At 34.1% G+C, this 13,841-nt stretch overlaps 1 long non-coding RNA gene across 7 annotated transcripts; it reads left to right on the plus strand.

The window, feature by feature from the left end:
* Nucleotides 1-4,011: 4,011 nt before the first annotated feature.
* LOC117319018 lies at nt 4,012-12,691 on the plus strand. Of its 7 annotated transcripts, none has more exons than XR_004530547.1 (8): nt 4,126-4,140; nt 5,762-5,854; nt 7,675-7,890; nt 9,174-9,277; nt 9,737-9,865; nt 10,840-10,973; nt 11,336-11,485; nt 11,902-12,691. It is a non-coding gene; the product is annotated as an uncharacterized LOC117319018 (long non-coding RNA). The 7 variants fall into 7 exon arrangements; XR_004530548.1 differs by lacking the exon at nt 4,126-4,140 and adding an exon at nt 4,155-4,169; XR_004530545.1 differs by lacking the exon at nt 5,762-5,854 and having other exon boundaries at nt 4,012-4,140.
* The last annotated feature ends 1,150 nt before the right edge of the window (nt 12,692-13,841 follow it).

The raw sequence follows: 13,841 nt of genomic DNA on the forward strand, positions 1-13,841 counted from the left end.
TTCATATTAGTAACTTTGTTACGCTGCCTTTTAAAATTTAAAACATCTTGAAAGCGATTTGATTTTCTAGCAGTCTTATTTGACCTATCTCGAATTCATAGATTTTTTCTCAGTTCCGAAGTCATCCATGCTTTACATAATGTAATTCATTCTAAAAATACTTTCGTAAAAGTTTCACAAGCATTGTCCACAGAACCACTATTAAAAAAGACTGATTCTAGTCATATTGGGATATAATATCATTTAACTTCACCAAATCGGCTCTTCTATAAAACCAGACCTTACACTTGTATACAGATTTAAAGCCACATGGTAGTCTAATACTAGCAATACAACCTTCGTGGTCACTGACCGATATATCAATGTTTATTACAGAAGAATCAATGCAAGATTCTAGAAACTGGATCTGGTTTGACCTATACATATAGGTTCTAATAGTACATTAGTTAAACTATAAGAAGTTATTATGTCTAAAAAAATATGGTTAGGTGCTACAGATAGCAGGTCTACATTAAAATCTTCAGTAATAACCAGATTAGGCGAAATGTCAAGAGCAGTATGTAAAGATTCTCGCAGATTATTCCAAAACGGCGAAACTGCGTTTTCGGGTCTGTAAATGGTTCAAATGATAAATTTTGACTGCTGCAATGTAATTTGTATCCAAATTTCTTCATCATCGGGATAATCAAGATTTCCTAAACAGCTTACTTTTAACAAGTTATTTACATAGACAATAACACCACCACACGCAAAGTTTCTATCTAACCTAAAAGGTACGTGGAAGCCTGGAATACCTATATCCTCAGAACTTACATGTTCATCTAAATGGCTTTCAGTAAAACATCGTATGCGCCTGCTACATCTTCAATATAGTCTAACTTAGTTCTAATATTTCGAAAATTAAGATGGAAAACTGAAAGCTCGTCAGAGCCCGGGCCAGGATTTGATTCATATATGTTAATATAAGCAACATTAGAATAAAGGAAAATTGAGAATTACGAAAGTAAGAAAATTAGTCACTTAGCAATCTTATCATTTTTTTCATGAATCCATAATTTGGCAATACACATATGCTATGACCAATGTGTGTGTGTGTGTGTGTGTGTGTGTGTGTGTGTGTGTGTGTGTGTGCGTGCGTGCGTGCGTGAATACAAGGATGGGCAGGGAGTTTCGGGACAATCACATAATGGTAAACATTTTAACAATGAAACAATAGCGATGTATATTGATGAAATAAGATTTACATAAAACTTAAATAAAATTTCCGGCACGTTCATAAACTTTAAAATGCGAATAGTACACTCGAATACACGGCTGTTTTAAACAAGATTGCGAAAGATTCTTCTTCATGAATGAAATATAATCTTTTGCTAATAGAACGTGTTTTACAACAAAAACCACCAATGGCACACCTCCATGTATCAATACAACATTCCATCAGGGAGGATAAAATGGTAACATACACTATAGGTGTCTAGGTGGCCAGAGGTAGTTACATGATAACGAAAATATGTCGTCTTCATAATGACAGAATAAGAAACGTTCGACTGACAGGAAAAAGATATCGAAAGAGAAAAGGAGTGAAAAAGAGGAAATTTGAAGAGAAGGAGAAAAGGAGATATTGAGAACGAACATAGAAGACAGAGGCAGAAAAATATAAGAAAGAAATAATCAAAAAAAAGAAAACCAAGGTTGTATTTGATATACAAAAACATATCTTTTGGGAACGACCGGTGAAGAGGTTCATTAATACTAACACTTATAGTTTACATTATATACAAGTTTTGAATATCCTCATTTAGGCACATATTCTTAACACGGAGAAAAACATATAGATGTACAACTGGCATACTCATATTAAATTGTAGAATTTTATAAATCGTTTACATATTGATCAGATTGACCTTATTTTAAAACCCCAACCCTAAGCCGTGCCAATGACTATATTCCGTACACACGTCTGCCGCTTGACCATCACACTGGGACAGTTCATGGGTCTATATGGTCATTAAGCGGACGTATTCCAGAATACAGCCACTGGAACGGACATAAGGTCGACTTAATCAAATTCTAGAACTGTACTTTTAACATTGGCATCAAATTAATTATTCAATAAAAAATACCCATGTTGTGTATTTGATCGTTATGGTTACTTGTTGATAATTCCTTACAGGAAAGCAACCGACTGTGGACATGTTTATGACCCAATACTTGTTATATCGTAAAAATAAAATGCTGCAATTACCTCCCCTTTTGGACTTAAAAAAATATTTATCCAAAATAAATAAAACATGCTTTGATTTTTTTTTGCAGCACCTACATCTTAAATATATGTATATGTACGCCCTGTCACGCGCTAGTTGTAATACATGTTCACATTCATGCTAGATTTGTTTCAACTTAATTAAGAACAAATTACATACATCTACAAAAAAAAAAAAAAAAAAAAATATCTTCAATTTAGGCGTATGGAAGTATTTAGTATTTTGTAAGTTTATAGCATTTGTGAACAACACGTCATTAGTCGTATTTCTATTAACCAATTACACATTTACGCAAATTGCATAGTTGGGTTATCAATTTTATATACACGAAACAAATTAGTTTGTCCTACAAAACCAGATTTGTAATAGGAGCGGTTTTTTTCTCTCTTTTACTTATCAATTGATTACTGACTATTTATACAACAAGAGTCTGTAACAATCCCTTAACAAATATATTACCTTAGTGGAGGGGTTCAACATTGATTACAAACCGTTTGGTTATTTCTCAAATCTTTCTCGGCATAAGTATACTGAAGCACCTTAGGTAACGTTCGTATGCGGGACATAGCTTTTCATGATTCTCATGTCAAATCACTGTATCTAAAAGTAAGACTGATCAGAATAGCAAAGTAAGACAATAGTTATTTTAGGACGCGTAGTAGATATCGTCGATCTTGGCAAAGAGTGTAAGGTCGTACGAGTTATCTCCCTTCCTGAGACTTTACGCAGCATTACCTTCACATGCATCTATGATATTGTTATGTAAACTGAAGATATTTTCTCTTGTTGAGGTATCACATGACATCTATCACTGGTTCCATTCTACAAAGTAGATCGTGGTTTTTCCTGGTCGGCGACATTACCTGTGATAGAGAGTACCTGTCTAGTATTTACATTTAAAAAGAAAAATTACTAAGTTCGTGTTGTTGTACATCAACAGATTTAATTAGTAAGAAGGTTGTATTAATTATATATATCATTAACAAATGTTTGTTAAAATGATTTGTTTTTTATGCTGGAAACGAAATACACAAGCCGCACATCCTGTATTCATTGTTTTCTTGTCTTTGATACAACTACATTGCACGTAAGACAGAGACCTATGTAGTAATTTTAGGTCTCTGCGTCAAACAATATTTATTTTTGGACGCACAGTAGATATATATTGAGAGAGAAAACGAATGGAAACTTTTTTTCATCCTCAAATTTCTTCTATGCTAGTGCTATTTTCAAGTACCAGTTAATTACTGCAGATTTAAAATATACACAAAAAATCGCTATCATTAGCCTATCGTGTATGTGGGTCTAAAAATTTCCATAGATCCTTTCATTATAAGTTTGTTATTAAGTAATATAATCATTATGCATCTATGTGTCATCAATCTAATACACATACCGAATTGAAATGTACAAGTAATTTTGTTATCAAAATATATTTTTAACAACTTTTGTCTATATAGTTTATATTAATAAAAAAAAATCTGTAATATGATTTTTAACTAATGATCATTATCTCTTTCCTAGGTTTCTCATGAATATTGTGATCTACTTATTTTCATCAATAATTAAGACTAATTACCAAGTGACAACTGCCATCCTTAACGTTCGTCTGCTAGAAAAATCCGCGAAATAACACCATTCGAAAAGTCCTCGAATTCGATTGTTCGGATTTGATTTCCGTTTATCCATTGTAATATGAAAAACCCTGAGAGTTTCGAGAGAAATAGCGAATGTGAAGGTCGGTTTATAAATCTGAAAATAACGAACCAATCAGCGTCGAGATAACAGCTTCTCACCCAGCGGAAAACATGGCGGCTTCAGACATAAATCAGTGATGCGTTAGGCCTATCAACAAAGGCCAGGGGCGAGCAAAAGGGTAATTTTTAGATAGGAATACAGGTACAAGTAAGTTTGTTTCCTGTCTAAGTTTCATCGTTTAGAGACTGGAGTGTTGACTACTCCAATAATATTAGAGGTTTACACGACAGGAAACTTTTGACAGGCGTCATGTAACATCAGCAAGCCGTTTTAACATTTAATCCCATTTCCTCTTAAGGTAAAATATGCTTCAAATTTATTTCACTTAAGGGAAATACTTTTTACCTTAAGGTTAAAAGACTTTTTTTGCATTATGTTTTATTTCACTTAGGTGAAAAAGAATTTCACTTAAGTGAAATTAATTTTAATCATCTTAAAGGAAAATTTTTTCACTTAAGTGAAATAAAACATAATGCAAATGCTGCTGTTGAGTAAATCGGACACCCACTCTCATGAATCAGATATGGACTAGCCCATCTATTGACCAAGCATTGGGTGTTTAATTTCTGACCAATTCGAGACCTTTTCTCTACTTCATTTGTTGTTAGTAAAAGCAATACTATTTCCCATATGATTTACTTTCACTTATGTTTTATTTCCATTAAATATATGTTTTATTTATTTCCATTATAATAAGTGATAAGAATGTGTCAAAGTTTAAGTTTACTCACGCTGTTTCTTAGTTGACAGGTCCAATGGGAGGGTTCATTCCATTATATACATGGGGTGGATAGGAGGACAGAGTGACTTTATGGACATATGGTCAGTTTTATTTACCTTAAGATGAAAAGAATTTCACTTAAGGGACAAGTATTTTGCATTATGTCTGCACATAATTTTTTTTCACTTAAGGGAAATTCTTTTTGTCTTAAGGGATATTAACATTTATTTGCATTATGTTTTATTTCACTTAAGTGAAAAAGAATTTCACTTAAGTGAAATTCTTTTCACCTTAAGGTGAATAAATTATTTGCATTATGTTTTTTTCACTTAAGTGAAATTCTTTTTTCACTTAAGTGAAGAAATATCCCCTTAAGAGGAAATGGGATTAAATGTTAAAACGGCTTGCCATAGATATCCACCAATGTAATCAGGTGGAATAAGACCTCATATACGTATAGGAGTAGAGTGTTGACATGCGGTACTTTAAAAGCTACTCTCTAAGAAACATTTCGTGTTATTCGCTGGACAGATGAGTGTCCTGACTAGATGAAATCTGACTATTTCCCGATGTTTTGTTAAGTCTAGTGATAGTTATATGGCTTCATATATAGTGCATCATATACCAAATTAAAGGAAAAAACATTTGTCTGTCGATTGAGGCCATTACCAGCGGCACATCTTCGACGTTTTGTCTACAATTACAATTTTCCTGAAATTCGGTGGTTTATCTATGCAGATCGAGTTATTGACATTGATTATATATTGGATGTATTGACAGACGAGGCTAGGACCTGTACGCCAACCCGACGTTATGAACAAGCAAATTAACTTACCAACTTTGGACTGGATGTAACTTAAAATGTGCCATGTTAACTGTCGTATGTTTATCATCCTGAACAACAATATTCTGAAAATTATATTTAAATACTGAGAAGTAAAATAACTATACTACATGTATTTTAGACAGTTCGAACTTGTCAAATGAAGAACGTTATATAAAGTACGATTTTTTTCAGCAAACTTGGGCCATTGAAAGCTCACATCGCCCAGCCCAGTAAAAAAAGACAAGACTTAAATTTGATCAACAGGCATGTTTAGGTTATTAGAAAGTATGTATGATCATTTGAGACAGAAAATACATTGATATATGTCACATATTTCAGTGTTAATTCAGTATTTTACATTGCAAATTACAACAAGCATGAGACAGCTGATAGCAACTTTAGGCCCTGACAATTTATAAATAACATTCGATATTGGTATTCATTATGTATGGTAGACTAAGAAATCATCCTTGTATTGTCAAATATGTAGTGTTCACTACTTTAAAGGTGCTACACCTTCGACAGACCATATTTTTTATCAATTAACAACACGAATAGACTCGCATGTATTTATCTTTAACAATAAAAGTTACACACTTAACAATATTACCACCCTTGGAAAGTTTCACCTTCTTATTTATCTTTAAAATTGAAAAAAATAAATAATTATTTGCGTCCCGAAGAAATTCCATTTTCGCTCCACCTCCATATTGAATGAGATACTGATTGCGTATGCGCCGAAAACAGAAACACAAACGAGTAGGAACTACATGGCGAAGCGAGGAAGGTGACATGTGCTAGCCTAACATCTCCAGAAAGAAGGAAGCATAAATTACATTATGAAAGAGAACGAAGAAAGGGAAGATTTTAATCGGAGAACAGACAGGTGGAATTATAAACGACAACTAAATCGGAACTCATGTGGAAATAACACAGTTGAGTTTTTATTGGAGAGGCAAGTGTGTAACGTACACGCGTACGTAGTGTAACGTTTGGTCTGTTGTCATCTTTACTGAAAACTGTAAGCATATGATGCGATTGAATCGATGGTTAAGATTTCTTTTGTGATATGTAGTGATTGCAGATTCACTATTTATAGTTCATCAGCTTAAACCTGTTGATAAATCACACTTGTATCAATCCAGCGAAATGGGTCCGAAGGGGATAACGCTAAGAAAGCATTTCGGTTCGTGGGCGACAACATGCACAGGATCAGGATTTTTCGCAACGGATAATATTGAAATGTTTGTTTAGTTTTTATTTTCTGCTTGCATTAAAAGCTCCCAATTAAAATTTGTAGTTATGATAGGCAACAGGCAATATATTGTTGTCCCAGCTGAATAAAAATAAGTCCACCATGTGTGTTTTCTTCTGTATGTAAATCTCTCCCAGAATGCACTGCGATCAAGGTCAAGTATATGCAAAGTAGATTATAATGTTCAAAAGTTTGTAGCTTCTTGGCTTCATTACGACAATTTTTGACAGTATAAAATTATTGTTTTTATTTGTAGGTCTTAAATAGGCATATATTAATGGACTGAATTTCATTTGTTGGCAAAAATTTATTGCACTCTGTCGGAGGTGTAGCATCTTTAAGCATTTTGTTTATTTGATTGTGACTGCATGGACATCTCTTTAATTATTGCCACTCCAGGTATTACCTGAAAACCTGTGCTCTCATGCTAGGTAGACAGACCATGCGAGGTGTCCCTTTTGTATTACATATTTTTGTTGTAAAAACACAACTAAACGTTTTTTGCTGAAAGGACACTTGGTGAATTTAAAAATATATATATTTAAATACTTGTATATATAGTGATCATGAACAAATCATTTTGATAAGAATGCTTATCAATTCACAACATAATATGCAAAATAAAAGTATTTGAAAGAAAAATTACTTCTACATTTATCAATCATATATGTATAACCATGTATATTGTATGTGTGTGTACATGTGTTTATACTGATTTATAAAGATTATGAAATACAATATTTGAGAGAATGTAACGTAGATTATGAATACGTACTAGAAAACAAGCCCTTAAAAACCATATATACAATATTATTATAAAATGATGAATATTTTCCTTTTTTGATTTCAGAAGAAAATGTCCCATCAAATGTGAGCAGCTGATTTGCTTAGACAAGCAGCTTAAACTGGTAGTGAGTAGAGTACTCAACTAATCCACCAATGAATTCAGATGATTGTGAAATGTCGGTCCAAGCTGTAGTAAGGAATGTTCCATATGCCAGATCTAGATCAGGAAACAGCTACATGGTACCCAGAGCTACAAAACAATGAGGCCAGTCTGTTACAGGTAAAACAGCAGTTTACTCAGCTGAAAATGCAACACAATTGTGTTAGTGTCAATATTCTTTCCAACAGCAGTAACCTTGGGCAAGCAGTTTACTATATGTATCTTATCCATCCAGAGGGACTTACAGCTTTGCAAATTTGTGCTCAGTGACAAGGTTAATAAAAGTTTTGTATTTAAATGTCCATACATATATCACTCTCAATACTTGAACCAAGGTGAGCTTGTGCCATACTCTGGCGTTTCACGTCTGTCCGTCCGTCAACATTACCTTGTGAACACAATAACTAGAGTAAATATCAACCAAGTTTTATAAAACTTTGTATTCAGCCATACATCAACAAGATCTCATATGAGATTGAAAATGAGAATTTTCAACGGTAACTTATAAAGATATTGCCCATTGGCATAATATTATTATTATTATAACAATCTTTTTGCTCACCTGGCCCATCAACATTTTCTTTAAATTCCTGAATGCCTGGATGGAGTTTTATGAAATTTGGTCTGATGCATTATTTGGTCAAGGAAATTTAACTTAATTTTGTGTGATTGGAGGGTGTGGTTCCCCTGAGGCCAGAGGGGATGGGGCCCAATAGGAGAAATTGAGATAAATCTTTTGAATCACTACTTGTCCTGAACAACTGAATGGATTTGGATGGAAATTGGTGTGGAGCATTATTTGGCAAATGAGATCTAGATCTGATGTTGTACAAATGAAGGATGTGGCACTTTTGGGGCAAAAAAACTTTTAAAATACTTTATCATTTTCAAGAATGACAGGATTTAGTCCACCTGTAGTTTGAACCTTTGATGGGAATTCGAAGAGCAGTTCAAAAGTAGGAAGTTATTGGAAATGTAACTTAAATTAGAGTATTTTGCCATAAATACTGAAATATCCAGGAGAGCAATGTAGGCTCTCTGAGCCTCTTGTTCTACTGCACCACACACAAGAAATGCCCTCAGATGTGGTTGTTTATATATCAATGTTTACTGATAACCAATGTTAACTTCTTTATCCTGTAATGACCCTGGCTGTTAATAGGAATGAGGATGTTAAACAAACCAAACCAAACCTTTATCCTGTAATGACCCTGGCTGTTAATAGGAATGAGGATGTTAAACAAACCAAACCAAACCTTTATCCTGTAATGACCCTGGCTGTTAATAGGAATGAGGATGTTAACCAAACCAAACCTTTATCCTGTAATATGTAACATATAGGCCCTCAGGGTTTATAGCTGATATATCTAACATACTTGTGTTGTTTGTTGTTGTCCATTTAGTGTGTTGATGAAACGTCCAAAATGGTGTATGAAGAGTGCATGGACCAAAACAGCTATTCCACTATTACAGCTGAGGGACCTCATTAAAATTTGTTCATAGTGAGGTAAGTGTTGTTAAGTGTTAAGTTAAGACTCAAATAAAACATTTACATGCAGGGAGCATATTTGAAATATTTATGTTTCAAATGGAGTATGAGAAAATTAACCTAGAACATTTCTTGTGTTTGGTTCAAACGTTACATTTCAGTCAAATTTGCTCAGTTGCTTTTATCGTTACACATATGAGATATACCTATTCCAGTATATATATATTGACTGTCAATCAAAGGTAACATGATAGGTTACTCTGGTTTATAACTTAAGGTCTTTATAACTATCATTAATGGGACACTGTTGTAATTATTTTTTTCCATTTATTTGTGTTGATAGATAAAAAGTTTTGATAGTGATAGTGCAAATTTATCCATTTTCCTGACATGCAGTTTATTGGCTATAAGCCCTGTAGCATCGTTATTGTCCAAAACTGTCTCTACTAATTTTACTGTCATTTCTCTTAAATACAGGTGATCTGTGGCTGATTATCTCCCTTACATTGTTTGATGGCGGGATCCATGGAGATGTCCAGAAAATGACCAACATGCTGTTTGAAACTTTAAAAAAAATTCTGCTGCTCAGACGTTTTTCTCGGTCAGGTAAGAAGGAAGTTGTGCAATTTACATTTTCAACTTCTTCTCAATAACCAAGAGGCCCAGAGACTTGATATTGGGTCTGTAGCATGCTGGGATAAAGGGGTACAAAGTATGTTCAAGTTAAACAACTTCTTGATAACCATAAGCCCCAGATACCAATATGTGACCGTGACTACGAAAATGGGTACAGATGTGGCTAACCTTTTAAGAAAAAGCTGTCGAAAATATATTTCTCTTTTTTTACACATGTTGTGAATGAATCAAAAGTTAATAGTCTATTTGACGCTCTGTGATGCTGTCATCAGATAAAAAGTTAATGGGTTTTTTCTGGCGTATAGAAATCGCAAAATGAAGGTATATATGTATACATGTACTAATAACATTGTAATCGAATGCACCCGATGGAACGGGAGATCACTCTCATTACCTAACTGCTGTACAGATGCTCCACGAAGTCAACATTACTTTGTCTATTCTCTGAGCGTTTTTTACACATAACCTGCAATGATGGTAACTTGATCTATGAAAAACACAACTGGAAGATGTGATTTGTGATTATGATAAAGTGTGAACTTTCAGGTGTAAGTAATATTTTACTTTTACTTAAAATCTTGTGATATTGTGAGCTGTGAACATTTCAATCATCCTGATGTCATAGATATCGGGATGTGAATACAAGGTAACATGTGTTATTAATGACACTGTCACCATGAATCAACTTTCAGTTGTAACACACTCTTGCTGTTGTAGCATTCCTGCAGAAATCGTTTTAAATCAGGACAAACCATTCATAGATGAAATAGAGACTGTTTACCAGCTGTATTATTCAAAACTTTACACATCATCTGATGATACTGGTGCTTTCCGTGATCTTTCATCTGATTCTAGCAGTGACAAGTTTAATTATGAGTCGGATGAATCTTCAGAATCTTTAGGAAATGTGATTAAACTAAAGTTTTGTCTCTATTTCCTTGTAGGTAATCTGCCCTGTTCAGTCGATAGAGCTTTCCATTACTCCTAGAATTTTGCACAGCAGGTTCATTTTCCCCATCATGCTCAGCAGGTTGGTCCCATCTTCTTTAAGACCCCCCAATCTGCTCAGAGGGTTCAGGTAATTGATACAAAAACCATTCATTAGTCTTAGAATATTTTATTTCAGTGAGACTTGCGAGCTAAAACACCAGATCAAATCCGGGTTTAGTGTACATGTATATTGCATTTAGAAATAAATAGCACTGTGTTGACATTTAAATAAATCAATTGTTATAATGTATGCTTTATAAATATAAATCTTTTGGACCATGCATAATATAAACTGGTCATTGTTATGCATCATTAAATGTGGAACTAGAAGGTGTCAAGGTTGTAATTGAGACTGACAATGATATAAGCTATTTTTATTTCAATGAAAACTTGCTGTGTATGATAAATGCTTTCTTACTTATCTACACTCAATTATGTTTCATTTAACAGGAAAGTAACTTTCTTCTTGGTGGATGAGGCTGGAATAGGGAAGGGAGCTAAATCTGTTGTCAGCATGGTCCATCACTATTTTCAGCATCATGCATGGACATGGAGAAAGGATTGCGAACATCCATTTTGATAACTGGACAGAAGTTATTAGTTAGTGTCTTATAAATTGTGCTGGGTTTAGTTTAAGATTATTGCATGAGTCTGTCATAGGGAGACATAGAGCTGGAGCCTTTCTTGGAGTTACTTCCCACCATTTTGGTTCCCATTTATACAGCTGTGTGTGCTGTATACCTCTCACTTTTGGATATAAGATAACAACAATTAATTTGATATTCTTTTTAGATTTTTAAAAGCATGCATTACAAAAGATTACTTACAATGATTTATTTTTCTATGCTGATAGCAATATTGTATCAGATTAGGCAAACAACTTTGATATTCATTGCTATTGACACTGTCATTTAATCTGTAGTTCAGGCATTTCAAAATTCAATGCATTTTTTGCTTTTCTTTCTCAAGTCAACATTGACTATAAAGTGTTTTATGTGTATTTTGATATTTTTCAGGTCTGCCTATTGTCGTTCAATACTACATGATGATCGCTGGTCACACAAAGTTTGATCCTGACTGGCATTTTGGTGTGTGGAAATTGCGCTGGAGATCCAGTAATGTTGAAACTCTAGAGGAGGTTGCCAAGACAGTTACACACTCATCACGTAATGGACATAATATTCCCCAGTTGGTGAAAGATGAAGACAAACCCATTATATTTAGAGACTGGAAGTCATAGGTAAAGCAGTACTTCAAGCCCCTGAAGAATCTCACAAAATATCACCATTTTCCTCTTGACGCTACTAAGCCTGGGACAGTGTTACTTGACGACTCTCCCACAGTGTCTGTCAACCTGCTGAAGAGAAAAGACTTCCTTCCGTCTGTAGATGATGAACCAGAAGACATGATGTCAGCAGGACTGGATCCATCAAGACAGTGGTATTTGTATGACAACATCAGGGAATATTGTAAGACAGAAAGCTCACAGAACATTACATGTCCTAAACCCACTGTACAGAAATCAGAAGTGGACCTAGTACAAGAAAATGTCAAAGCACCATGTCTTCCATGTAAACGAAAAGGTTTACTGTTGAGATGATGTTGATGATTGCTCCCTTAGTATATACCTACATGATCTTGATGCAAGCAGCCTGTATATGTATGTCTAAAAGTTTGACAACCAAAGAATGTTTTATATAGTTGTTATTGAATTGTTTCCCTTTATGGTATAAAATGTATTTAGATGAAGGCTGCTTTTTTTATGAGTGTATGAATTGAACTTTGAAAATAAACTGTTTTTTGTTAGTTCAAATAATTACAAAATGTAATTGACCCTTAAAGAGATGTAAATGTATTGATGCTGTTATTAAGTGTGATGAATTGTTATATACTTAAGTTCAATGACATCAGGTATGTTAAATGAATTTTCTCTGTAATGGTAAGGCATAGACCAGTAATATTTTGGATTTACATATTTCACAATATAGGCTTTCAGAAAATGTGATCAATTCAATTGATGATTTATCCTCATCTCATGGTCACATATTAGACAGCATGCGACAGTGTGCCAACTTCCCAGATACTAAATGTTTGAGTATTAACTACGACTTTGGGACGAGTGGCCACTGTGAGGTGTTGGAGGCTATAGAAGACCACGACCACTTCGTGTCACAGGTGAGTTTTGCTGGGCTAGTATTTTGCTGTTGTCTTCATCATAACGAGTTAACTAGTAGATGTATGAGCTAACCTGGTCCAAAGGCCGTAAAGGACCGGATGGATTTTGACCAAATTTAGTCCTGAGTATCCTTGGGGGGAAGGGAAACAAATTCTGTAGGAGAGGCTGAGCTCAAAGGGGAAATCAAGATAATTTCTTTAAATGGCTAAGTGTTTTGTTGTCTTTTTTCCACCATGATGGTCACTGAAATATCCAGGTCCCCCTTGAGCCTTTTGAAATATTTATGCAATACCAAATTTTTGCAATAATCTGATAAACATGCTAAGACAATTGTGTGTACGTATTCAATTAAATTATAGATATTTACAAACATCAAATGTAATTCATTGCATTTGATTATTTGTGGTATAATTTATGATGACTGAAATAAAATCCATCCTCTGACCCAACTCTGTTATAAACTAAGACCCATGATTTAGTTTATGACCGATCTATTTTAGTCTGACCTCTGATCTGTGAACCATTTTTAGTCTATGAAATTTGACCCTTGTTTCAGTCTATAAATTCTGAATTGTGTTTCAGTCAGACCCTGCATACTCTGGCCAATCGCTATATATCTGGTATGTTGTTAGTCATGTTTCGCTGTACTGCTAAAGGAATTACCCCGATAGGAAGTCAATAGACAAAAAATCTGTTCAAAATTATAAGAAAATAATTTTGTCTAACAGCTCATTAACCTATTACATGTGATTAACTAACATGTTGGTAGGCCGTCAAAAT

This window comes from Pecten maximus, unplaced genomic scaffold (genome assembly GCF_902652985.1).
Source record: "Pecten maximus unplaced genomic scaffold, xPecMax1.1, whole genome shotgun sequence".
Taxonomy (NCBI): Eukaryota; Metazoa; Mollusca; class Bivalvia; order Pectinida; family Pectinidae; genus Pecten; species Pecten maximus.